The following is a 27,938-nucleotide window of genomic DNA, read 5'->3' on the forward strand; positions in this document are numbered from 1 at the left end:
TTACTAGAAATGGTGATCATTCTGAATTCGGATTTTCTTGAAATTCTCATTACTTGATTTAACAAGAATCTACTCTACTAAATTCTCTCCTTGTCCTAATTTTTCCTTTGCTTCCAAAATTGTCACTGGTCAGTAAACACAAGTTGAATGAATAAATGGCTATTTTGCTTGCCTTATTAGCCTTGTGGAGCCTACAGTGAAAACAGCAATTAGCTTGATTCACAGCATTACAATGAGTCTAACAAAAGCAATTTTCTCCACTGCAATTATAGGTCCCAGAGTACACAGGACACTCCTAAAGCACTTCCCATATTCTGAAGAGTAAACAGTATTCACTTGGTCTTTGCTGGTATGGTAGTGATAAACGACTTAGAAGTGAGAAAGAAAAACAAAGCAAAACAAGCTACAACAACACTTGTCTGAAATGGTCATTGTGTAATAAGCACAGAGGAATTGTCTTTAGTTGCAAAAGTATCTACTACATTTACAGTACTATAATAAAATATTAAAGCTACAGTTTGAGAAGCAACACACTACTTAGTTTAATGTAACTAGGATTATACGTAAATCTATCATGCCTGTTATATCTTTTCCTAGAAAATTCTATTGACATTCGAAAGAAGAATTTTTGAAAATCTTTGAAGAAACAACAAGTGAAAGAACAACGCCGAATATGCAAAATTCAAAATGTTAAGCGAGGGCTGCTGGTTTGGGAGCTGAGGATGGAGAACTTCTGATGTCTACATAATAGATGGGGCAACCAAGAGCTTATTCAGCCATTTGGGGGCTGACCTAGGTATTTCTTGGACTTCAGGACTTCTGTGAAGAAGGTGATCTTTTTCAGGTATGACTCAAAATGGACACTGATTGCCAAACCCTACCCCCTTCTAAAAATTCAGGGATAGAAGCCATACAGCAATTATAGCACAAGTCAGAGAGAGACCAAGACATGTCAAAAAATGAGCAGCCGAGACAGAAGTTAGTGTCATGTAAAGCCTGTGGACACTCTGTAGAAGCTACACTGGAAAAAAAAAAACAAAAAAAAAGAAACTACTCTTTAAAATTCACTGATGCAGAGAGAATTTACAATGTGATCTTCAATCAGCTGTAAACTTACTGAATATTCCCAAAACTTGATGTAAAAGCCCGAAGACAAGGAGGCAGTCCTTCAGATACAGCAATTATGGGTGAGCCAGGCAGGGTACACTTGAAGAGAAGTGGAAATGGCTAGAACTATAATAATAAAGGATTCAACTTAAGGCATGTCCGTGTATTTCAATTATTTATGCTATGGCCACCATCATCATAAAAAAGTGAGAGTTATAAATACATGTATTTTCACAAGTATAAGACAAACATTCATTAACAATACAAATTCTTTAAGTTTTATAATGTTTTACAAATAATAATTTTAAAGACTTCAACAACCATAAAGGAGCTGACATGTTATCATTTCCAAATGAATACTTATTTTTGTTTTATTTTCTATTTGTTAAAGAAACTACAAGCCCTTTGTATTTTGTTTCCAATTTATTTCATTGTTATTCAAAACATACATAGAAGTTAGCCATCATAAAATAATCAGAGAAAAGAGCCTTTATCAAGAGGCCTTTATGATTTCTATTAATAGTAAATAGTTAGCACTGTTATATATACTTTAGCTAGTTAATAGCTTCCAGGATACTTAATCTTTTATACCTTTATGTACTATGCCAAGATCTATTCCAGGGGATGTGAACGAGGAAAAGAGATCCACAGAAAGAAGTATAATTTATTTTGTATATCCAATATATGATTTTATAGATGTTATATATAGTATATAAAAGCCACTCTCATGATTGTATGCTTAGAAATTATTCAAAGATGTCAGTGAGACATCACTATGAATATTTCCCTAAACTGAGACATCCTTTTGTAACCAGAATTTTTTTTCACTGCAAGTTAAATATTCCTAGTCACAAAATATATCACATTTTTATTATTTACTGGAGTAGATTGAAATATTGATCTCAATTTTTACTCTTCACATCTATGCCATGACCTCATCATCAGAAAAGTGTACTTCCCTACCCCTTTAGTCTTGGCCATGTGATCTGTTTGACCAATGGGATGAGAGTGGACATGACGTGAACAGAGTTCTGAATTGAGACTGTGTGGTAAAACTTGACTCGAACTCCAGGAATCCTGTGTATGTATCATAGAGACAGAGAGAGGTTTACCAAGCATAGAGTACCCCTCCCTCCCCAAAAAATCTTTTGTTGGGCCAAATTTCCAAATAATTACTGCAGTTACAGTCAACCATAAGCACAGCAGACTAATTTCTGTGGATTCATTTTGAGTAAATTCATAATTTCTCAGGATCACTCAACCTCACTTCAGAAGCAGTTTGAGTCTCCAACCCCTCTAGCATTACACATCCCTACTTCTAAACAGTAGATTTTTTAAAAAATAATAACTTCACAGTGATTATAAAGAAGTAGAAACAGAACTTGAGGTACCTTACTTCTGCCATCATTAAGTGACCACTTACAGTTTGCATTTGTGTTCAAAAAATTTTAAGGTGAAAAAAGCAAATTTTGAGGGATAAATTTTTGCTTTGCAAATGCAAATTTTAGTCTTAACACGAAATGTTGTATTGAGTTTGAATATTATTGAATTTAATTTCTACAATAAAATATTGAGTAATACATGGTTATCTCAAGGTTATTACTAAAAATTATTTTGTAATTTAAGAGAAGGAGGGTGTTCATAAAGAATCCTTTTGGGATGTCAAATGTGGTGCTTAAGTTCCTGAGGAAAGGAATTCCCTATAGAGAGCCACTTCAGCCTGGGCCCCAGAATGAGGAACCCGTAGAACTGACCCAACCATAGCTGGAGCCAGTCTGGACCAAACTGCAGCCTGAACTGAAGAACAGTCAACTCGCACACCAGTGAGTGTAAGAAGAGAGCCTTACCTTAACAACCATGAGTGTTGTGGTGGTGTATTGTTTAGAATTATTGTGGCATTAGTATACCAAGGCACATACTGTTTTTGGAGACTTTCATTTATTCACTCCTCAAATTGTTTTATCCCCCATTTCACCTTAAACAATGTCTCAATCATAGAAAGGTCTCAGTGATTATCTGTTGATTGCTTGATACGCAGCTTTAAACTGAAGGAATTTAGATTCCCACTGAAGAGAAAACAGACCATGTGCAAAGTTATAACAATGTAGGACACTATGTGATAATACAAGTAATGGGCACATGATGAACCCTACAGTGGTTGAAAGCAGGAAAGGAAACAGAGTATTGAGGACCTCTGTGGAAGAAAATGCAAAGGAATTGTGAAGTCTGTTGAAGAAACAAGTTTTGGGCTCTATTGAAAGAATTAATTGAATTTAGAATGCTCAGAGAATGGGGGAAGGTATGTGAGAAAAATGAAATGTATAACTAGGGCGGGATTGAGCACAACATTCTTAGGGATAAGTATGTAATGGAAGGGGCTATCTTTAGAAACAGAATATACTGGATTCAAGTCTTGCCTCTTGCCCAATTGAGTAAATGAAGGAAAATTACTTAACATTTCAGGGCCTTGGTTCTCTTCGCTCTAAATTAGCGAAATAGTACTTTCTCAGTGAGATTATTTTTAGGATTAAGTGAGGTAGATTACAAACTGACAGGCATATTGTATACATTAACAAGCTATTAATTCCTTTCTCTCACTTGATTTTGTTCCTCATATATTGTGTCCTCATATATTTTTGCTCTATTGTCTTGTTTCCATTTCTGTGCTCAAAACATACCTACATATCTAATGTTCAGTTTAGTTTTGGAGTATGAAACTGAGAGAAATAGAGCCATAAAGCTGGAAGATCAGTCAATAGAATGAGATTCTAGTATTCTTTTGTTCAATTTAACCAGTGTAGCCAATAACAGTCATCTAAACAGTCACACCAAGAGTGTTAGAGTCTACGGCTTTCCGTATTTTCTCGTGTGTGAATGAATCAGGATGGATAATCACTGGCAGGAAATGGAAAAGTCCTCTGTGTTTCAAAATGTTTCTTCTCCAGTAGCTAAGTAACTAAGACAGAAGGAAGCAAAGGACAACAGTAGAGAGGTAACAGAGATTAGGCAACAGACGCATGCGTGCACATGTACCTTCACACTCACACACAGCATCTTATCAATAGATTTTCTGAGGTTAAAGAACTAGTGCTGAGACATGTTCAACTTTGCACTGAAAAAACTCTGTTGCACAGAATGTGTCCTTAGAGACAAACGCACTTACTGCTTGATTACTGGGTCAAGAACAAATGCCTTCAACAAAGATGCTTTCGGCTTTCATATTTTTATTTGTTGTGATTGTTGTTTTGCATCTCTATAAAACATTATATTTGTAAAATCCTTTATAATAAAAATAATTCTCGAAAGAGCAAAGTACTTAACTTGTTTTTGACTGAAGCATTAATTTTCTTTGGAGGACCCTCAATTGAGAAATAATTTTGTTAATCAACACAGATCAAAATGGAAAAGCAAGTACATATTTATAATGTGTTATATAAAACTAAAAAATACCTAATAAAAATCACTTGACTAAGATTACTCTTTACATTTTTTAAGGCAGATGGTGGTGGAATTGCGGACCCTCAGTTTGAGACCCAGTGGAGATAGAAAGGCCAATAAGGCCAATGGAGATAGAGAAGCAACCAGAGAGAACAGTGTTTGGAGAGAGTACCAAGTTGTAGAATGTCCTCCCTCAGAGTTTTACCCATCAATGAGCCCTAAGGTTTCAAAGGGAAATAGCAACTTGGGCTTCACTAAACCAGTCTTGGTAACAAAAGAGCTCAGAGACCTTATTGGGTGTAACAGAGCAGCATACATCAAGATATTGAGCAATAGTCAAAGTTAAATGCAAAATTATTATATTTTTAGAATAGGAATAGGAAATAACAGGAATAGATAGGAAATAATATTCTAGAATAGGAAACAATATTCAATTTCTATTGGGAAGCTGGAGTAAATTAGGCCAAGTGTAAGCATCAATCGGAAGGGGATATTAAAGGACCTTTTAGACAAACTGTTTTATATTGGAAAGACTGTTTGAAGTGATTTAGCAAGAGCCACGGCTGGTGGAGGTTTTTGATGAGGAGTAAAGATGCTGTCCCTCTCTACACCTCAGAATCACCTCTGTGATACCAATGAAGTAACCTAAGACTGAAGTTACAGTTTTAGTTCCAGCAGAGAATTGCAGTTCGAATGAGAGAAAAGACTTAGTGAGCATAGTGGGGACTAGAAGAAACCTAAAGCATAATGTGCACGTACTATCAGGGCTTGCCTCAGGGACACTGGATCCTTCAGCAGCAGAAACATTCAGGTTGCATCTATTCAGAAGGTGGAGGCTTACAAGCGGGTTGGTTTTGTATTGGTCCAAATGGAGCATAAAGATGAGAGAATGAGCAGGTCTGTACAAGAAATATGTTGGACAAGCACCAAGTGTCACTACCCATATCATATGTGATTTTCGGTTACCTGAAAAATTAAGGCAAAACATAATAAAATTAAATCAAGATAAAATGATAAAAACTATAAGCAGAAATCAATATATTTATTATATTTTACTTTTGTTAACTTTATTGAAAGAACAAAAATATTCTCAATGTCAAAATGTTTTTTTTAATTTAGGCTTTGCTTCTTTTAAGAAATTTATGAATAGATATTTAAATCTTGTCTCAAGGACTCATCTATTATATAGATGCACCTATTATATAGATGAGATACAGCATGTATGCATCTGAGTCTACTCAGTGGCTTTCAACAATCTCTCCACATCTATTGGTGAGATTCCAAGCATATAACAAGCTTCCAATGCTACATCCTAGCTCCTTAAAAGTTTTTTCTAGACTCTGCCTCTTACCCTACACCCTGAATCCAATTTGTTTTGTTGAAATGTCTCTATTTTTTTCTTGTTGCTTTGTTTCCATTTTTTCTCCTCACATCTGATTTCATTTAGATTATTTGCTTGACTCTTGATTTATATGACATTATCTTTAGGTTTTTCTTAATGATATGCAAACTGAGGACTTCTGAAATCCTGCCCCAACGCCAGACCCAGTGTCTTCAATCCCCCATCCCCATCCAGATCATTGGCCTCCAGGCACCCATTTATCTAGGGAGACAGTTTAAACACAAAACCAAGATATTAGGAAGATCCTAAGTATTTAAGATACACATTGGTCTAACTTTTTCAAACACTTTAAAATCAATTGTTGAAATTAAAATGAAAATTTTCTAAGTCACCATACTAGATGGAAGGCTTTCTGCAGGCAGAGACTTTGTTTTTTCACCAGCAACTGATACAAAGCCCAGCACACAGGTACACATAGGCAGAGTGAAGAAGTAGTTGACTGACTGACTGACTGACTGACTGACTGACTGACTGACACAATGAATGAATGGAACCAAATACCTTGGGATATCTTAAATAACATATACAAAACATTGAGTTCAGAGTGAGTAGGGGGTCATAGAAGTTCAATGACAGTAATATACACGCCGTTAAACTTCTCCAGAGAAGGCTTATGAAATCCAACTCTAACTATAAAACTTTGACTACAGTTTATCCTAATTCTTTCCGATATGGATCTTTCTTTTGGCAATCAACCTCCATAGGTATCTGAATAACTAAAAACAGACATTAATCTATATCCTCTGGTATCACCTAAATTTTAACTTTGCATTTCTCACAGAAAGTTTCATTTTAAAACTTAGCACTCTGAAAACCAGTTTCTAGTAGTTGATAGTGCTGAGTTCTCCAGTCTGTCTTCCTCCTTGGAATTCTAACCATAGAATAAGCAACCTTAATTTATCACTGACATCATCATTTATTACAAATCTTCATCCTAACCATCCATTGCCTTTTAGTGTCCTTTCTTTTTACTTATTTATTTTGATGGTCTGCCTAGCTCTGAGTTTGCCTTGCATTCCCAATTTGCTTTTCAGCCAAGTGGCTAGTGCCGACTAAGGGGCTATCATCATCCATCACCATCAGCAGGCTGCACGTTTCAAATGGATGGTGCACTTCAGTTTTCACATCTCTGATGTCTTTGTCCTCTCTGCCAATAACTCTTCTAATTTAATATTTAAAAGGCACCCAAAAGTTTGGATGTTTGAATATCCGGCTTCACAAGCAAGCAGGGTGTAGCAGAAGAACAAATTCTTTCTAACTTTGTGCCTCTTCTTCCACTTTTGGTGGATGTGCGCACAGATGGGCTGGAAATTCTTTTCCCTTTAGTGGTGAATCACCAATCCTGTAGCGAGTTAATCTCCTTAGTGTGGAAAATAGTGTTTTTTGCAAAGATGTAAAGATTTTAAATTTTTCAGGTGAAAGAAGTTTTAGAATCCAATTAACTAATTTGCTGATTTATGTAGAACACTTCAAATAGCTGAAGTGCAAGTTATTGCATAATGTGATATTTTGTATCTAGAATAGAGTTCAGATTGTGAAATAAGCATTGATTATTTTAAACATACAGTGCTTTGTGTTCTGTTTTTTTTTTTTTTGCTACAAAGACCTGAATCTGTGTTCACTGTTGCAGTCCCAGTTGACATAGATAAATTCAAAGAGAGGAAAGTGGTAACTTCTGTATTTGGTAACCTAGAATGCTTATAAAGAAAAGTGTTTTAATCTCAAGAGTATATGCATTGACTATTAGGAGGTCTAATTTCAACTGACAAAGATTACCCTGTAATCTGTGCTTCCCAGGCTGACCCCGTGGTTTAACGGTTAAGTGCGTGCGCTCTGCTGCTGGCTGCCCAGGGGTTTAGATCCCAGGCGCGCACCGACACACCACTTCTTCGGCCGTGCTGAGGCCGTGTCCCACATACTGCAACTAGAAGGATGTGCAGCTATGACATACAGCTATCTACTGAGGCTTTGGGGGAAAAAATAAATAAATAAATAAAATTATAATCTGTGCTTCCCAATAGATTCATATGATTAAATATTAGAGCCCAACAAAAAAGTATTTTCAAATAGATTTTTAAATGTCACTTTTTAGACTTGTTTGTGTATGTCCTCAATAAATCATGTAACTGCATAATTTATTGTATAAACACTTTAGGTAGTGAGAAGAGCACCACAAATAGTGAAAATTGCATTTATTTTTTAAATATTTATTAAAAAAATATTTTTGATTGATTACATTGGTAATCTATGAAATAGCTCTATTCAAAATCTAATGTCAAAACTAAAATTTCTTCTAAAGATAAGTCCATGTACATTAAAGGAAAATTTAAAAAATTTTCATATAAATTGTCAGAACATTAAAAATAATCTAGATCAGGGCCGGCTCCGTGGCTTAGCGGTTAAGTGTGTGCGCTCTGATGCTGGCGGCCCGGGTTCGGATCCCGGGAGCGCCCCGAGGCACCACTTCTCCGTCCAACGTGAGGCCGAGTCCCACGTACAGCAACTAGAAGGATGTGAACCTATGACATACAACTATCTACTGGGGCTTTGGGGGGAAAAAAAAAAACTGAATAAATAAAATCTTTAAAAAAAAAAAATAATAATCTAGATCAAAAATAATCTAGTATGTTCACAAACTTTGATCAATTTCTTAGTCATAGTTGTCTCTAATAATGTGTCAGTTTTAGAAAAAAGTTTATGAAAAGTACAGGGTTTTTCTTTTTTTTTTATAAATGGGATCTTATGGTCTTCTTTTTTTTCAAAACGTGTCTACAATCTTCTTAAAAGTTACATTTAATGGGTAACCAAAAGTGTACATCTTCAATTAGCACTTCTCTGTAGATCATAACATTTTTAATGGAAAACATGTTGCTTATCTAGAAGCTAATATACCTAATAAACTGAGCTAAATGTGGGATTTTTCTAAAGTCTAATTTATTTCAAATAAAAATATTTAAATATTTCATCTCCTCAAATACTTATGCAAGTACTATATTCTATCTCCATTCTGAGTACATTCCTTTGATAAATAATTTTACTGATAAAAGTCTCCAAAAAGTTATCTTTATTTATGATACATTTAATGTTACATTAAATTTAGGTGCTGCCAAATCATAGGCTTTCTTAATTTATTATATTTTGGTTTAGTAAAAGTTATTTAATTGTGCCTCTGTGAAATATTTTTAAATCACTGTGTAACTGTTTAGACTGTAAGATGTCTTCTTAATTCATTTCACATATTTGTATTCCAAAAGAAATAGTAACTCTTAATTTACTGACCATTAGCAGAGAAAAAAAACTTCACAAGGTTTTAAATGATACCAGTTTTATATCAGTTCATCAGAGCGTTGAATAGAAATTGAGTTATTACCAATAATGGCTTGACTTTTTTCCCCTATCCAATTCATGAACTCAAAGTGTAGCTCTGGAAGCTTGTTCCCACCCCCTCTTGTCTTCTTATATCACCAAAGAGCTGAAGGGAGAGCTAAGAAACACTTGTGATGGTCACAGCCGAGAACAGAAGCCCAATAAAAGATTGAGGTTTAATCATAAGAATATAGAACATTGTCTCTTCTTTATACTTTATCACCACACCAGTAAGACTCCAATATAATAACAGTAGATTACAGCTGAAAGAGTTGCAAGACGCAGATGCTCCCTGAGGAAAACTATTTAAGGAAGCCTATATCTATTTTAAAAATTGAATCAATAATTAGTAACTTGGGGAAAAAAAACATTGAGCCCAAATGGTTTCACTGGTCAATTCTACCAAACTTTAAAAAATGATACCAAATCTCCATAGTCTTTTCTAGCAATAAAAGCAGAAGAAATACTTCCCTAAGTCTTCTATGAGGCTACCATTACCCCAATACCAAATTCAGACAAATAGATTATAAGAAAGGAAAACTACAGACCAATATCTCTCATGAACACAGAAGCAAAAATTCTCAATAAAATATTAGCAAAGCAAATCCAACAATGCATAAAAGAAATCATGCACCATGACTAAGTACCAAGTAGGATTTATTCCAGGTATGCAAGTCTGGTTCAACATTCAAAAACCAATCAATGCAATACAACTTTGCCAACAAGGTAAAGGAAAAAAGATGATCATATCAATCGATAGATAAAAAGCATTTAACAAAATGCCCAACGCCCATTTGTGATAAAAATTCATCAAACTAGAAATTAAAGGGTACTTTCTCAACTTGCTAAAGAATATCTACAAAAATCTACAGCTAACGTCACACTTAATAATGAGAGACTCACACTTTTTCTCCAAGACTGGGAACAAGACAAGGATGTCCTCTCTCACCACTCCTGTGCAACAACATCCATATCAGAAGTCCTTTCTTACTGCAACAATAAAAGTGAAGAATATAAATAATATACAAATTGGAAAGGAAAAAACTAACAGTCTTTATTTGTGGATGCCATGATTATCTGTGTAGAAAATGCTACAAAATCTGTGAAAGAACTGAATGAACTAATAAATGAGTAATACATGGTTGCAGGATACAAAGTTAATATAGAAAAGTCAGTCACTTTACTGTATACCAGAAGTAAACAATTAGAATTGGAAATAAAAAATAACATATATAAGAGCTCCAAAAATATGAAGTACTTGGGTATAACTCTAACAAAATACGTATAGGATCTTTATGCAGAAAACTACAAAGCACTGATGAAAGAAATCAAAGATCTAGACAAAAAGAGAGATATTCTTTGTGCATGGGTTGGAAGACCTGATAGTGATAAGATGTCAGTTCTTCCAACTTGATCTATAGATTCAATCAAAACTCCAGCAAGCTATTTTATACATATCAACAAACAGATTCTAAAATTTATATGGAAGGCAAAAAATGTAGACGAGCCAACATAATACTGAATAAGAGGAACAAATTTCTTCACACTACCTGATTTCAAGATTTACTATTAAGTTAAAGTAATCAAGACAGAATTGTGTTAGCAAAAGAATAAACACTTATCAATAGGATAGAATAAGAACCTATTGATAGGCTCACAAATATAGTCAACTGATTTTTGACAAAGGTGCAAAGGCAATTCAAAGGCAATTCAATGGAATAAAGATAGGCTTTTCACCAAATGGTGATGGAATAATTGTATCTATAAACAGAACACATGAACCTTGACACAGACTTTATATCTTACAACAAAAAATAACTAAAAATAGATCATAGATATAAATGTAAAATGCAAAACTATAAAACATCGAGGAGAAAATATAGGAGAAAATCTAAGTCATCTCGAGTTTGGTGATGAGTTTTTAGATATGACACCAAAACCACGATCCATGAAAGAAAAAATCAATCATTTGGACTTTATTAAAATTAAACATTCTGCTCCGCATAAGGTACTGTTAGAGTATAAAAAGACAAGCCACAGATTGGGAGAAAATATTTGCAAAACACATATCTAATAAAAGAAGTGTACCTAAAATATGCAAAAAACTCTTCAAATTCAACAATAAAAAAACAATCCAATTAAAAATGAGCGAAAGATCTGAATAGACACCTCAACTAAGAGATATACAGATTGCAAATAAACATATAAAAATCTGCTCTGTATCATTTGTCATTAGGGAAATGCAAATTAAAACAATGAGCTCCCACTACACGCCTACTAGCATGGCTAAAATCCAAACACTTGACATTTCCAATTGCTGGGGAAAATGCAAGGCAATAGAAATTTTCATTCATTGCTGATGGGACTGCAAAATTCTATACATTTTGGAAGATAATTTTGCAATTTCTTACAAAGCAAAACATTGTCTTACATATATGGTCCAGCAATCATGCTCCCACATACTTACCCAATTATTTTAAAACTTATGTCCATACAAAAAAAATACATGTGAATGTTTATAGTAGTTTTATTCATTGTCTCCAAAAATTGGAAGCAACCAAGATAGTCTTTAATAGGTCAACGAAAAAATATACAATTGTTCCTCCATACAATGGAAGACTATTCAGTGATCCATGGAATTGAGCAAGCCATACAAAGATGTGGATGCATCTTAAATGCATATTGCTAAGCGAAAGAAGCCAGTTTGAAAATGTTACCTACTGACAAAGGCAAAATTATAGAGACAATAAACAGATGAGTGGTTGCCAGATGGTGGGGAGTGGATTGAATTGATGAAGCACGGGGATGTTTTAGAACAATGAAACTATTCTGTATGATATTGTAATGGTGGATACACGACACTATGCATGTGTCAAAACCCATGTGTCTGTAAAACAACAGAAAGAATGAACCTTAATGTATACAAATTTAAAAAGACATTTAGGATGTCAGGGTATTCCAGGATTGAATACAGATCACGACAAAAGAATTTGACTATATCACAAATGTGTGAAACAGCCTTACTGAAGGGGTGGGGAGCAAAGGTGCTGACTCAAGTAACTTTGGAAATGAGCACGTGACCGGGAACCAGGCAAGGAAATCGTTACTGAGAATCTGATCAAAAACTAACATGGTCTGTCAAATGTTTTCCAGACAAGGAGAAAACTAAATGTGCTATTTTCCGGAGGTTGATGTCTTGTTTTTGCAGATGTTGCCATCTTACAGTGAAACTTACACAGTTGCAGCAAGACCCCTACAGTTTGCTCCAGCTCTAAGCGTCCAAAAATTACCATGGACCCATTATGTAATGACATATTCCTTGGCCTTGTTATGTAATGGCATGTTACATTGAACTCGTTATGTAGTGGTACCTTGAACTCATGATGTTGGCCTGCACACACGCCTTGACTGGGCCCAGTTGTTACACAGTTGTAACATAGCCTCTGCACTCTGGTGTATAAAGTCTCCACCAGCACTAGGCTCCGGGGGACACTGCTTTGGGAGCTATCCTCAGTGTTCTCCATTGCTTGTGCAAGCAATAAACATTTTTCTTTGCTCAGTTCAGCCTTGGTTGTGTTTTTCAGCTCTGCACTCACCAACAGACAGACCCACTGAGTTCAGTTACAAGTGGAGTCTGTACGACTGAAGGCTAAAGGAACTATACATAAGAAATATACTCTGATTGATAAAGTTTTTCCCATGGGAGTGTGAGCTAATAATTTTGAAGCCACTATATCTGTATATGGGAAATGAAAATTAAGTAAATAGATGGTGAATGTTGGGAGCCAGATTTTGTACTGCTGAAGTGGGAAGTTACAGACAATCAAGAAGAATGCTCCATGTGGTTATGGATCAGAGTTGAAGACATCAGTATGAACTCATGTTTAGCTTAACATAGATAGAAATGGATATATATACACACGTAAATTATTTTTAAATCATACATATATAAATATTTATAGATATGTACATATACATAATTTAGTATACACAGGTATTTCCTTGCTCTGTCCTCTGAGAAAGCCTGTAAGCAATGACACTGCAGAAGCAATGAACACAACTAGCGCCTAGATCTTGGTTTCAAACACCATTTTCCAACATAAGGAATCAGAGCTCTTTGGAGAGATGTCTGATTCTAGTACTGGGCTAGGAACCTATAGGATGAGCCTGGAGTATCTTGTAGTGCCAGAAAGTAAGGAAGTACTTAAAAATAAACACAATGATGGGGCATGCCATAGGGAAAAAGGAGCTCCCAATGGCCAAAGATAGAACAATTTGAGCAACTAAGTAATTAGTTTTAAATTATAACCCAATATATAAATTGAATATACATGAGCCCATACTGATATAAATAAATTATTAAATAAATAAGGGAAAACAGACAAATCTCCTGTGCAAAAGAATCCCTCAAAATTGATATAGATACTCTGTCCTCAATGTGGTGGAACATAACTTTCCACTCCTTAAATGTGAACTGTGCATAGTGACTTCCTTCCAAAGAGAACAACATGGAAAGGAAGAAAGAAGAGAAACTTTACAGTGCAAAAACCTAACACAAGCTATCTCATGATCATAACTGACATTACAGAGAGAAGTCACGTTGATAGTATATACTCTTGATATGATGTTATAAAAATGGCACTTTATAGTCTTCCTCTCACAAACCCATATTCCCAATCTAATCATGGAAAAAACCATCAGACAAATCCTAATTAAGGAACATTGTACAGAATATCAGTACTCTTGAAAAACTGTCAAGGCCACCATAAGAAATAGTCTGAGAAACTGTCACAGTCAAGAGAAGACTAAGGAGACATGATGATTAGATATATTATGGTAACCCAGATGGGATCGTGGAATAAAAAAAGGACATGATTTAAAAACTAAGAAAATCTGAAAGTATAGATTTCTCTTAAAAATAGTGTATCAGTTAAAAATAATTAATTGGTTCATTAATTGTGACAATGTCTCATACTAATATAAGATGTTGATAATGGGGAAAACTGGGTTTGGAATATCTGCAAGCTTTTCATACTACCTTTACAACTTTTCTGTAAACCTAAATCTACTCTAAAATAAGGGTTTATTTTAAAACGTAAAATAAAACAAAATCGAAAACAGTATAGTTTCACCAAACAAGAAAATGAACAGAATTGATTTTCACCATGCAAAAATTGGGAAAAACCTTGTAGCAAATGCATTCAGACCATTTACTCTAGGGCAAAACTGCTTAGCCTCTATTTCACTGACATATTTTATTCACTCCTAACATAACTGTCTATGTTTCCACTGGTCCTGCCAAGAAGTAGCCTGGTGGCTTGTGTATCTTGCAGGCCTTAGCACATAGCACAGCCAGCTTGTACTTTAAGTCACTGACAAGGGCGGTGGTGTCCTATCGCTAGCCAAGACTGGTCTTAGGAATCAGAAAGCACTTATTTTAAAGGTGAGCACCCGTACCGCTGGTCTTGAAGGAGAGGTTTCAATTACCTTGCCTCTGGGACTGTTGGGAAAAGAGAGACAGATTATTGTTGGTCCTCTTTCATAGTTATTCATATGACAAAGGTAAAAACTCTATTCCGAGCACAGGCACCATACACACTACCAGGTGAGACTGTGACAGAAGGTGTGATGGAGATCTACCACACCCATTCTGACTAAAATAACTATCACTTTTAATACTTCCTTTAATTACAACAAATGCAGGCAAAATGCTAAACAAATCCAGTCAAAACGCTAAACCAGATGGGACACGACGATAGAGGCATAAATGAGTATTGTCTGTAAAAAGCGATGATATGTGGTCATTTAATTTGATAAATTTTCCCCAGAATTCTCAGCTGTTAAGGGTTTTGGTTGCTGTAGCTTTGTCCACACGTTAAGGGTTTAAAATTCAAGTGCTTTTGGTTCATTCTATTCATAAATAATATTGCCAAATAGAGACTGGACAAGACTTTGGCAAGTGACTTTATCCACTTTCATAATTTAACCTAAGAAGACACACAAACCAAGGCAGGGTAAGTGACTTGGAGAAGTTCACAAGTATCACTTATGTCAGCGCCGTAATTACAACCTAAGTCTTCAGATCCCAGGCTTGCTCTTTCACTTCACTACCCTGATCTAGTTTATGCTGAAATTTTATTTCTCTTTATCTTTATACTGGGATCCCTTTGGTGCTTTGTTTCAGAGCCTCCTGAATGGCATTTATGGAAATAAAGGCATAACGGAGTAATTTTTAAACATTTTTTTGTAACATTTATGCTGTGCTTTTACAAGACTAACAAACTGAATAAGAAATCAAAGGTACTATTCATTCTGGGCAACCTCCTTCTTACTTATGATTCAGTAATATAATCATTCCAATGATTCAATCAACACCTCTTTAGGGAGCATCTACTATTTCTAATCCATTGTGTTAGATACCAGAATAAGGGGATGGGAGAATATAAAATGTCCAATCAGCTTATCTAGCATGGAAGATTCACACGTGGGTGTAATTCAAGGCTACATATATTATGTTATAATATAGTATGTTTATGGGAAAATCAATTGGAGTAATATTAATTCTGACTTCGAGATCTGGTAAAGAATTATGAAGACTGTGATATTTGAGCTTTCAAGTTGAAGCCATGAATAATAGGAGAAAGGAAAGATCATGGATGCTAATGGTGACTGCCGAATCACAATCATCCTTATTGTTGGTCATCTAAGATAATTCTTTAAGGCAATTAGGTTTTATAGAAAAGTATATTGGAGCCAGATCATAAAGTTCCTCCAAAGTCCTCTAAGAGGGGAGACACATTTATTGAATCCCATTGAACTACTCTGTAACAGATATTATGTAGTTGTAGAAATATCATCTTAGAAGAGAGAAATATGTATTAACTTTTTATCCATGAGGCTCTGTATCAAAGCATCATAGGTCAGTGCTATGAAAGCCTAAAAGGAAATAAATGTCAGCATGATCACCTAAAGTTGAAAGTAAAAGTAAGCAGCTGTGAGCATCAGAATAGTTCCACCCAGTAGAATAGCATGGTAAAGGCAGCAACAGTAGGCACATCTAGGGGAGCTGCAAAAAGGCTTTCACATCTATGGTGGAACTTCTCTGGCATTGCTTAATTCTACCCCTCACGCCTTTGCTGAGATTCTGGGGTCCTGCCTCCCTAAGGCCAACAAACTGTGTCTAATAGAGGCTTTTGATTAAGCCAACTTTACTTAGGGTACACTGAGAGCAACATGTTTCATACAAACAACAATTTACTTTAATACCTGTAACATACATATATGAGAACTTTATTTCAAAGACAACAACTTGTTATACTACAAATATGCAATAAAGCATTAGGGCTTAGGTGACAGAGAAGAGGATTGTAAAATCACTTATGATTCCTGCAAAGATTTGGCCAATATATATTGTCTCGTTGTTATATATTAAAGGTAATAACAAGCTACACAGAGTTATAAGCCTTGCTAACTTTCAAGAAATTGCAAGAAATATTGATTTTATTCACCCAGTTATGCTATTCAATATACTGTTTTAAGGAGATAAATTGCACAAAGGATAATTTCATTTCTTTCAAATTCAAACAACCAATAATGTAAAATTTTATTATTCAGTTATAGTAGCAAATTCTCAGAGCAAATCAGCCAAAGAAAATTGGAATTTAAAAGTAATTTTAAGGCATGTAAACTTAACAATTGTTTATGATGTAGAAAAAATGTGTTAAATACTTGAATTATTTCTATGAATTAAAGTAAATATAAACTTATAAATATTACTTGTCTTAAAATTATTAATCTACCCATGTAGTATATGATAATATATATTAAAACAAAAGAGGGGCCAGCCTGGTGGCGTAGCGGTTAAGTTCGCACGTTCCTCATCAATGGCCTAGGGTACACCAGTTCGGATCCTGGGCATGGACCTACTCACCACTCATCAAGCCATGCTGAGGTGGCGTCCCACATAGAAGAACTAGAAGGACCTACAACTAGGACATACAACTATGTACTGGGACTTTGGAGAGGAAAAAGAAAAAGAGGAAGACTGGCAACAGATGTTATCTCAGGGCCAATCTTCCTCAAAAAAAAAAAAAAGAATGTCATAAAATTAAGATAATATATAATATTAATATTATACAGTATATAATATACAATATATATTATAAATGGAGTATTCTACATGCATCAATTCCAGGAGAATATGTGACAGAATATACATACTGTTTTATTACTCTTAGAGAATGCATTTAGTGGCAGGAGAAAAATTTTATTTACAACTAAATCTTGACTATGAGTTTTAGCAGTGTTTCAATAAAACTGATATTTTCAGACATGCCACAAGAATTAATTGTAATATCCAAATATGTATGAAGTTTTTGAAATTTTAGATATTTGCAAATTGAAAACAACACAAGCTGCAGGGAATAAATAAGAAACTTATACTTCCAGCTCCAGGGCAGAAATTGCTCCTTATTATGTATGTGTTTCATGGATCATGGATCAGATGAAAATTTAAGGAAATACATACTCATCTCAATGTTGCCATGGCTTCTAAAAAGAAGCATAACAAACAAAAACAGACAAAGAAGCAAACAAAAAGAATGGTATAAACTATTTGCATATGCAATAAGGTAAGGAAAAAAATAATCCCGTGATGGAGACTTCCATGATAACAAAGCTATCACTCTCACACTTCACCAACACCACACACACACACACACACACATGCACATGCACACACACTCCACAGCAAAATCTCAGCTCCCAACATACCTCACTGCTTCAAAACTTGTGAGCACAGCCCTTTTGGACTGATTGTTGCACAACCAAGAACACGAGTCTACCCTGGAAATTAATCTGGCCGGTAGAGGCTTTATTGCTCTGAAATTGTAGGAAGGAGTCCATCGGCAGGTAAAACCTGAGAACAGTTGCTCTGCCTTCAGTTTTCTCCTAACTTAGCCCAGAAATTAGTTGACATTACACTTATTTTGCAACAAAGATGGTTTTCTACAGGTACTTAAAAACAAAGACATTTTCTAGCTTTCTATCTGACTTTTTAGCTAAATTTCTGAAGCTTTTGTTTGCTTTCCCCAAATAAGAATTACATTTCTTTCTGGAGTGGTTCATGTTTTTGAAGTAACTGAATCTAGAAAGTGAAGTTGTTTTGTTTTGTTTCCCCCAAAAGCTTTTTTAAAAAGGAGTAGTGATTTTTAAAATTCACATGCTTGTTTTTGAGGAGTCAATCTTCTTCTAAGTAATTTTACTTTTTCTATTTTCTTCTATAATTAGCAAGTGATAGGTATACATCTGTTGGTGTAATACATAATCAGGGTAGTTATATATATGGAACCAAAAGCCTCTCGTATCAGAAACATAGATGATTTTCTCAAGTTTCCGTAAAGAGATTCCCTTTTCTGTTAATTTCCTGCTGTTATTTGACTTACTGGTTGAGCTGTGCATTATTCTCTCCTCCTCTATTTAGTCTAATTTATTTCCAAAAATCTTAAAGATTCTCAAATTTATTAGTACTAGAAATGTAGTTCTCAGCAAGCAGAAGGTTGCCTATATCTTTTTATGGACAGTTAGGATAAGTTATTGCCGGGAGGTATATAAATTCTAAGCTCTAAGTATTCGCTCCTGTCAGATAATTTTCCTGGAGTCTGTTTTAGACTGCTAAAATCAATATAAAAAAGAAAATATACACATACATATGTATATGTTAACTGCTATGAATATTTTCTACCTATCTCAATTATGATTTTAAGGACTTATTGTCAGATATTAATATTTTTGTTAAATAATAACATTTATATAACAACGTGGAAAAGATTTGTAAAGTCATATTTTAACAAAAGAAGTGTGCAAAGTGGTATATTTTTAAGTGTAAGAATATATATTTTTAATGATAAAAAGAGATCATAAAATGGGAAACAACAGTATGAGCAATATTAGAATATAGTCATTTTATTTCTATTTAAAAAATTTTTGTCCTTGATATATTACGAAAATAAAAGATATAAGCCATCACTGTACTACTGTGCTTTTTGCTTACTAAAAAAAACTATTTTTTAATAACTCTTTCTTCAACACTTTTTTTATTTATGGTGGTAAACTAGAGTTTAATTTACAGTAATTGGCTTAATGCAAATTTAATTTTTAAAGCAGAAAAATATTACTAAAAATGGTCTGAATTCTAGTCTCAATTCTACTACTATGTATCAAAATTGGAAATTTTCTGTCACAAATATGCTACAAACAACCTCTAAGCTCCTTTCCAGTTCTGAGATATAATTATTTTTAATGATATTTTAATAAAAACAAATTTATTCAAATTAGTATATATATAGATCGTAATATAAGAAAAATTGCAAAAGATGCAGATGATACTGTAACTCCCTTGACTACTATCCAAACTCTCTCCAGCCGAGATTTACCTTCTGTAATATTTTTTACTCCTCCAAACATTTTATGCATTTATGTGCATAAACACATCAATATGGAATTTTATAATTTTGTATGTATTAATATTCAAATTTTATTTTACTTTATAGGAAAGATAAAACTATTTCAAAAATTGAAAGAGCATTTTAAACATCAAAACCGAAAAGGAGTAATCATTCTATGTCGAACACCTACAGAAGTTGAGGGAAACAGCGTCAATGCCTCCGCAATTAATGTACTTTGTATTCACTTTATCCCCAGGCCTGGGCTTTGCCAGTTTCTCTAGGATTTGGCCTCACAGAGAAGGTTATCTTGATGTTAGAGTTGATAATGTCACAGCTGATGCCATCCAATCCAGTGTAATATTCTTCACTTTGTGAGTGACTCAGAGTTAGGTGATAGATATAATTTTAAACAACCTCCTTAAACACGTATGCTACATATGCTTTTAAACATAAATGCAGAAATGAACCTATAACCTGGGACGAGACTCTAGGATATTGTTAAGCCAAAGGCTAAGACTTGAAATGCATTTTTTTAAAAATTCAAGAGACGCCCTCCGCCCCGCCGAACAATTTCAGTTAGAATGTTGGTATGTTTCAAGGGTAAACTAAGGTCAAGGTCTAACCTGCATCTCAGAAAGGTTTATATGGGCTATCAGTGAATCCAAAGAACCAAAAGTCGTTTATTTCCCAATCTGGGCAGTACATCCGTCTAAGAGGCACTAATAAATGCAGTACAAAATTATATAAACATTCTAGTTCAGTACTTTATCTAGTTGACCAGAGACAGAGTAAGGGGTCAACATGATATCAAGCTTGAGATCAAGCTCAAGATATGAAGAGGACTATTTAAAATTAATCTATCTAGGATCAGTGAACTTGGTCAATTTTTCTGACTTTTTTAAAAACAGATTACAGTATTTTTTATCCACTTTTCCTGTACTTAGAAAGGTTTATGAAAATCAATTTTGGTGAGATGTGCAATCTCGTATTTTGAGGCTGTGATAAAATCACTTTATATCTCTGCACTTTGTTATATTTTAAGTGGGTTTAAAATGTAATATTCTAGTACGAAAAGATGCTTTGATTCCGCCTCTAAACACATTTGAGGGCTAGGCTACGTAAACTCATCAGTAAAATTTAATTCTGCTTTCCTAGGAAAGAAAACTAAAGTTAAGATAGATGAATAAAAAGGCATCTATTATTGGAAAATAATTCAGTGGATTTTTTTTTTTCTAATGAAAAGCGGCAATACATATATATGTTCACTCTCAAAATCTCCATGGTTCAAAAAGTCAGATTCTTGAGTACAGAGTTGCTAAAAAGATAGAGACGGAGAGCATTAAGTAAATGGACTCTAAGGGACATCAAGAAAATAAGAATAAAGGAAAAAAAGGAAGAAAAAAAGGGAGAGAGGGAGAAACAGAGAAGAGAGAGAAGAAGAGAAGGGGGAGGGAAGGGGGGGGAGACACCTCAGAAAATGAAAGCCTTTATCTGAAGAATGGCAACTGCAGTTTCCTACTTGTTGAACCCATACAAGAGCAGAAATCATGCACAAAATTCCTTTAATATCAAAGAAGAAGGATCAACATTGATCAATTTTATTCATGTTTGGGAACAATCTGGGTTTGTTCATCCTTTCAAAAATAATTATTTAGAATCTTATGTTAAATCGTATGTGTTAAATTACCTGATAAGTCCTGGGGATATTTTGGACAAGATAGAAACGGATCCTCCTTTTATGGAATTGTACAGTCTGTCAGGGTTAGTAATTTAGGATTTGATTAATCCAAAAACAACAGTCAATGTTTAAAGTACAATGTTTTTCCTTACTACTAAATACTTTTAATAGGGCAACTAACTGGAATGATAAAATATCTTCAGTTCCATATATCAAACAACCTGTAATTTCAACTTCAGAATCCAAGGTTTAGATTAATCAAATTCTTTAGACACTTAATGCATTGTGTTTTTTCAAAGTACTTTCTAAAATACAAATCTCTTGGGAAGATATAAGTTAAGGATTATATTTTACTGTGAGTAAAGATTCCTAAAAAGAAGTGACTCAAACAAAATTAATGATGAATTAGTCACATAATGATTAATCTGGAGACAGACAGCCTGGGGCTAGTGAAGCCTCCAAGATTCCAATAACACCCCAACCTCCTCTTCTCTTTCTGTTCTGCCATCCTCAGGGAAAATCATGCCATTACATGATGACAGCTGCACGTATGACAGCTATATTCCTACCAGGAGGGAGCAGAAATGCGAGTGGCCAATAGTCAATGTTGATCAGGCGTGTTCTTTTTTAAAGTGCTTCTCCAGAAGCTCCAGTAAACAACTTCAAATTACAACTCATTGGTGAGGACAGTGTTAAATGGTAACCTTAACTGCAAAGGAGGATAGCAGATGTATTTCATTTTTTTAGTTAAGTAGATTTCTTCCTTCCTCCAATAATATCTGATTTCTCTTAGCAATGGATAATAAGTAATGGGTAAGGCATGAGCAGTCTCTGCACTGCACAGAGAAATATATCTGAAATGGTTACACCTGAATGTTCATTTTGGATAAGGGTAAGGAAACTATTTGCTGAAATACGGGAATTTAAAAGTGCATTTTCCTCCTAGTTTTCTCTGAGATTTTGTAGGGATACACACGCACGCACACACACACACACACACACACACACACACGGCTGAGATATCCATTCATTATGCAGTATATAGTTATCTCTGTCCTAAGGAGTCTGTACAAAAAGCTACAGTGAATACAATAGGTGCTCCATTTATATCTTGATAGCAGAAAGGAAAAAGAATGAAATACTTCCAAATCGGTAGGATGTATGGCTTTAAGCTATACTTATCCCATTTTTGTTACCAAATCAAGTGTCCAGGAGCAAAATGAGAAAGAGACAAAAGAATGAAAAAAATACAGAGTGCGATTACTGTCTAACCTAGCTGGAAATGGTGAAGATTCATTGTAGCTAATGCTTTGGGCATCTTTACTCAGCAACAGATTACTCATAAATAATCCAACACTTAGTGTAATATCGGTTACCATCATTTTAGTTAAAAGACGCTAAAGGTTTATTAGATAGCCTATTTCTTGGCTTTCGCAGGCTACAGTCCCTAGAGACAACAGATAACACTTGATCTCAGCCAAAAGGCCAAGAGGAAACATTTGCAAACATATTATGGATCTATGACACATGCTCAATTACCAGGAGATAGAACAACAAAACACCTTAAATCTATACGACTGAAATTTATCTTAATATTTTTAGGAGAATAAAGACCACTAAGCTTATACTTCATTTTTTAACTTTATTTTTTTTTGTTCTTCAGTGACCTTATTGTTTACTACATAGTTAAATAAATGAGATCTCATTTCTCTCACATTATATTATCATCTTAATAGATAAACTTACATGTTTCTAGTAAAATCTGTTTTCTATGTTGTCATTAATCTAATTGTGAAAGAACTACAATTTCAAAGGTTACAGATGGGACCATGGCATCAGGCTTTTTCTTTCTTTCTAGAAACAAAGATTCATGAATTTCAAAAATATACGTGGAACAACCTTGAGGAGGATATATTAATTTTTTGAATACAACAAAAGCTGTTTTTAGTCATTATGGTTTTTTAGCTATAGTTTGTATTTTCTAAATCTTTCAGTTTTAGCTTTGATTTGCAAGTAACTTCCTTCTCGCTTATAAAAGTATGTGTACATCCCTTTATTTAGCTGAAGATAACTGTACTGTATAAAAAACTGCCCTTGAGTAGCTGGGAGAACAGAGACAGCATCAGAGCTGGAAGCTGAATTTCTCAGGAAGAACACATTGTCTTCTCTACCTTCTATGAGCAGTGGGCATTTGCTTTGCTTTGATTCACTAGAAGTACTAGTTCTTAAGCATACATGTTTCCTTTCACTTTTATAATTCCCATCTAAATGAGAAAACAATATTATTCCTACTCCTCTACATACGTGTCTGGCCTGCCTGTGTAACAACATTTGGCTTCTGTTGATAAGCAGTAAAAACAATTGTAATAACAGAGACCCTAAGGAACAATTTCTATGTGACAAGTACTGTTCTAAGCCCTTTACATCTATTCTGTCATTTGAATCCTTCATCAGGCCTACAAGTAGGTATATTTGTTGTATAATTATTATCGTCATGCCCCAGATGGGAAACTGAGGCACTGAGATGTTAAGTGACTTATCTTTAGTGAAACAACAGATGTGTTGCAAGTAGGTAAGCTCTGAAACCTGGAAATGTGACTACAGAGCTTGGGTTCTTAGCCAATGTGCAATACCACCTCCTTAAAAATCAAATGTAGTCCAATTTAGTAAACGTTCAACATAAGTTTTTATCTGCAAAACTTGCTGTGAAGTGTGCTGAGGCTTCAATACTGAGTTAGAGAAAGCAATCTCCATGGAAACTAACAATAGAAAGTGTAAGAAGATAAAATTGTAGGGCAAGATGTAAAAGGAGCTATGAGGGAGGGTCCAGTGATAAGGTATTTTTGCAGCCATATTCAGGAGAAATATCACTAAGGATGAAGAGTTGTACTAAATTTACTAGAAGCAGATTTTGAGTAATGCAATTAGTTCTTGATAAGGACTTATAAGACACGAGTTCAAATCCTAGCTCTGCCACTCATTTGTGATTTTTGCAATATTATTTTTCCTCTCTGAATCTCAGTTTCCTATGAGATCTAGAAACTGAGCATATAATACTTTAGAGGTTATAATAAGGATTAAATGTTTAATGCATGAATATTTTATACTTGGGAATGGTTATTAATATACATGGAAAGCATTATCTTTCAGGCATTTTCATCCATTATTTTATTTCCTACAATAATGTGTGAGTTTGTGGGTTTTTTTTTTTTTGGTGAGGAAGATTTGCTCTGAGCTAACATCTGTGCCAATCTTCCTCTATTTTGTGTGTGGGTCGCCATCACAGCATGTCTTGATGAGTGGCTGTAGGTCTACACCCAGGATCCAAACCCATGAACCCGGGCCACCAAAGCAGAGCACACTGGACTTAACCACTATGCCACAGGGCTAGCCCCCAGTATTATCTTTTCTTACATATAAAGAAGTTGAATCTGAAAGGAGTAGTAAGCACAGACAAGAATCGAATAAATATCTTGTTGATGTCAAATTTCAAGATTTATCCACTAACCAGAAAAGTCACAATAGGCATTTGCTATAGCACCCTACATTTCCACATTTGAAAAAATTTTATTTTTCTCCAGTTTCAAGGAGATAATTTTTCTACATAACCAAAATAAACCATTATTTATTTCTATCTATACTTATCTCAATAAAATAGCTATTCAAATGACATATGAATCAATTTATTTTCCACCCTCTTTTAAAATGGTTTATTCACCAAAATACTATGCCTTTGAGAATACTGGAGTTTGGTTCTGCTATTATTTTTATGAATACTTCCTCTTTAAATTACAATATAAAAGAAGAGCTTTTATGAATCAAAGATCCAAATCATGCCTTATGAACAAAATTATAACATCCTATCAATTACAGAATTTTGGAGTGTGGAATGATCACTTTAGACAGCCACAGTTCATAATTCAGCTGAGTTTCCACCTACTGCTATATAAAGCAATGTGATTGAACTTCCATAAACATTGAATCATCCCTGTCCTCACAGGGGGATTCGAGTCTTACACGTCCCAGTTGATGAGACTAGAAAGGCATTGCAAAGAAGCTTAAACAAGTGTTTTTTTCTTTCTTTCTCTTTGGTGAGGAAGATTAGCCTTGAGGTAACATCCATTGCCAATCCTCTTTTTGCTGAGGAAGATTGGCCCTGGGCTAACATCCGTGCCCCTCATCCTCTACTTTATACATGGGACACCTGTCACAGCGTGGCTTTGTTCACCGACTAGGTGCCTTGAGAAACTCAAAGATGGATTTGGAAGCAGTTAACTGTTTTTCCAACTTGTTTCTTTTCCTTTTGTCTATTAAGGAGATGTAACCACCAACCATTCCGAAACTGACCAAGTGAGTCACTCAAGGGAGACATAACTACCAGCCATCCTGAAACTGACCAAGCCTCACCACAAGAACTATGCCCATTACTTTTGCCTTATTTATTTATTTTTTTATAATTTTATTTATTTATTTATTTATTTTTATAGTTTTATTTATTTATTTATTTTTCCCCCAAAGCCCCAGTAGATAGTTGTATGTCATAGCTGCAGATCCTTCTAGTTGCTGTATGTGGGACGCGGCCTCAGCATAGCCGGACAAGCAGTGCGTGGGTGGGCGCCCAGATCCGAATCTGGGCCAACAGCAGGGGAGCGCGCGCACTTCACTGCTAAGCCACGGGGCCGACTTTTGCTTTATTTTTAATGCAAAGATTTCCCTAGGAGGAGCTTAGGACTGATTATGTGGAAACATGTTCTCCAACTGAGCCTGTACAAGTGAATACCTGCCTCTCCCTTTTGAATATTCATTCTCCAACCAAATAAAAGTTCTTGCTTTTCTTTGTTCGGGGACGCCATGACTTTGGAAATGATTCCTCATGGCTTCCTCCTTGCTGCAAATACACTTTACTTTGTGAGACAACTTCCACTGGTGTAGAGTCTTATTTAACTCACCAGGAGGCGAGCCCACTTGGTTCGGTATCAAATTGGCAACCCAGAGGGGACACACCTCTTCGTGGTGCCTGTGCTGCCGGCTTGATGTCGCTGCCCTCTCTGGAGACTCAGCAGCCACACTGAACGCTTTGCTCGGAGGATCTCTCCATGGAGGTGAGTGGCGCCAACCCCACAGCATGGCTATAAGAGTTGTTTTCTTAAGTTGCCTCACAAAGCCTGTCTGGGACCTGGCTTCGGGGTTTGAGTCGTCATCCAGAGGTAGCCTGGCTCAGGGGAGTGAGAGTCCCCTCTGTCCGGAAGGATTGCATGACTCAGCCACTCTGGAAGGGCCGATGCTTGGTTCTGGTGAAACGGGAGCAATCCCTGGTGACTAGTCAGGGGTCAAACCCCATCTGCAGATTGAATCTCATCTGGAGTGACGAGGTGGGGCTTCAAGGCCCTCTGAGGTCACTGAGTCTGTCTTTGTGTTGTGCCTGTGATCGGAGGAGGGGTCCCCTTGGATGGGGTTAAGCTCCTCTGGAGTTGCTGAACGGTTTGTGTTTGTTTGTGTGTGTGTTTTTGTTGAGGACACTCGACATAGCATTTTTGTCAGGGACGCGTGACATAGAGTTTTTGTCAAGAACGCTTGACATTTTCCACAGTCTGGCTTTTCTGGACTCCTAGTTTTTCATTTTCCTTGCCCTCCCTATCAGTGGTCGCTGGGTGAAACCCAGCGTCTACTCATTTTGTTTTTCCTTAAAGATTTAGTTACACAGCCTGGGTCTAGTTTCAGGCTATTCGGGTGCTAAACCTCCTCTGGGCACAACCTGGTGGCATCTGCGTCACCACGAACCATTACAGGTTGCTCCCAGGAGGTGGGAAACAGACCATAAGAGAAGGCACTGGAATATGAGGAGAACAGGCTCCATCCCGGAGGAGAAGCTGTTGGGCTGTATCTTCCAGAATTGGAGGGTCTTCGGGTATTTACCATTGACCCAAGAATGGATGATCTTTTATGTAACACAGCCTGGCCGCAATATTCACTGGAAGATGGGGAAAATGGCCAGAAAAGGGGATCCTAAATGTTAAATGGGAAGAAATCCCTTATGCCCAGTGCTTCATGGCACTAAGTCTCTGATGAGGAGAGGAGGACCTGCTCCTCCAAATCAGAAACCATGGGACTGAGGGAAGCCCACCTCAGAGTCCACCTCACTGAGATACCCCAGCTTCGGACCAGCTGGTGAGCCCCGAGAGACTCTGGAGGCTGTAACAGGGCCAAACCCTGTACTATCCCCCCTGAGAAATCCCTCTACAGGGAATTGGACTCTCCAACAGCCAAAGACCCTCCACCCTCCTCTTGCAGATAGTACAACTAGATTAGAAACCAGTTACAAACCTGGGACATAACCCCTAAGACAGGTACCTGATGGTGAGGGGAGATTTATTGATATGCACTTCTGCTTTTCCACCTCTGATCTGTATAATTGGAAGGCACACAGTAAAGGATTGATGGCTGACCTAGAGGAATTCATAAACCTGACAAAGGGAATCTTCTCCACTCATAAGCCAACCTG

At 35.7% G+C, this 27,938-nt stretch overlaps 1 long non-coding RNA gene across 4 annotated transcripts in view; it reads right to left on the reverse strand.

Annotated features, from left to right (window-relative positions):
• LOC147916463 (uncharacterized) overlaps positions 1–27,938 on the reverse strand; it is a 255,346-nt gene that overhangs the window by 168,921 nt on the left and 58,487 nt on the right. For 3 of the 4 annotated variants that reach the window (XR_015552927.1, XR_015552931.1, XR_015552928.1), the window contains exon 2: positions 10,217–10,303. The exons of the other annotated variant lie outside the window; for it this stretch is intronic. This is a non-coding gene — a long non-coding RNA (uncharacterized LOC147916463). The remainder of the gene's footprint in view (positions 1–10,216; positions 10,304–27,938) is intronic. 4 annotated transcript variants of the gene reach the window in all.

This window comes from Ceratotherium simum, chromosome 8, assembly GCF_057802395.1.
Source record: "Ceratotherium simum simum isolate JZ-2026a chromosome 8, ASM5780239v1, whole genome shotgun sequence".
In the NCBI taxonomy this organism is placed as follows: Eukaryota; Metazoa; Chordata; class Mammalia; order Perissodactyla; family Rhinocerotidae; genus Ceratotherium; species Ceratotherium simum.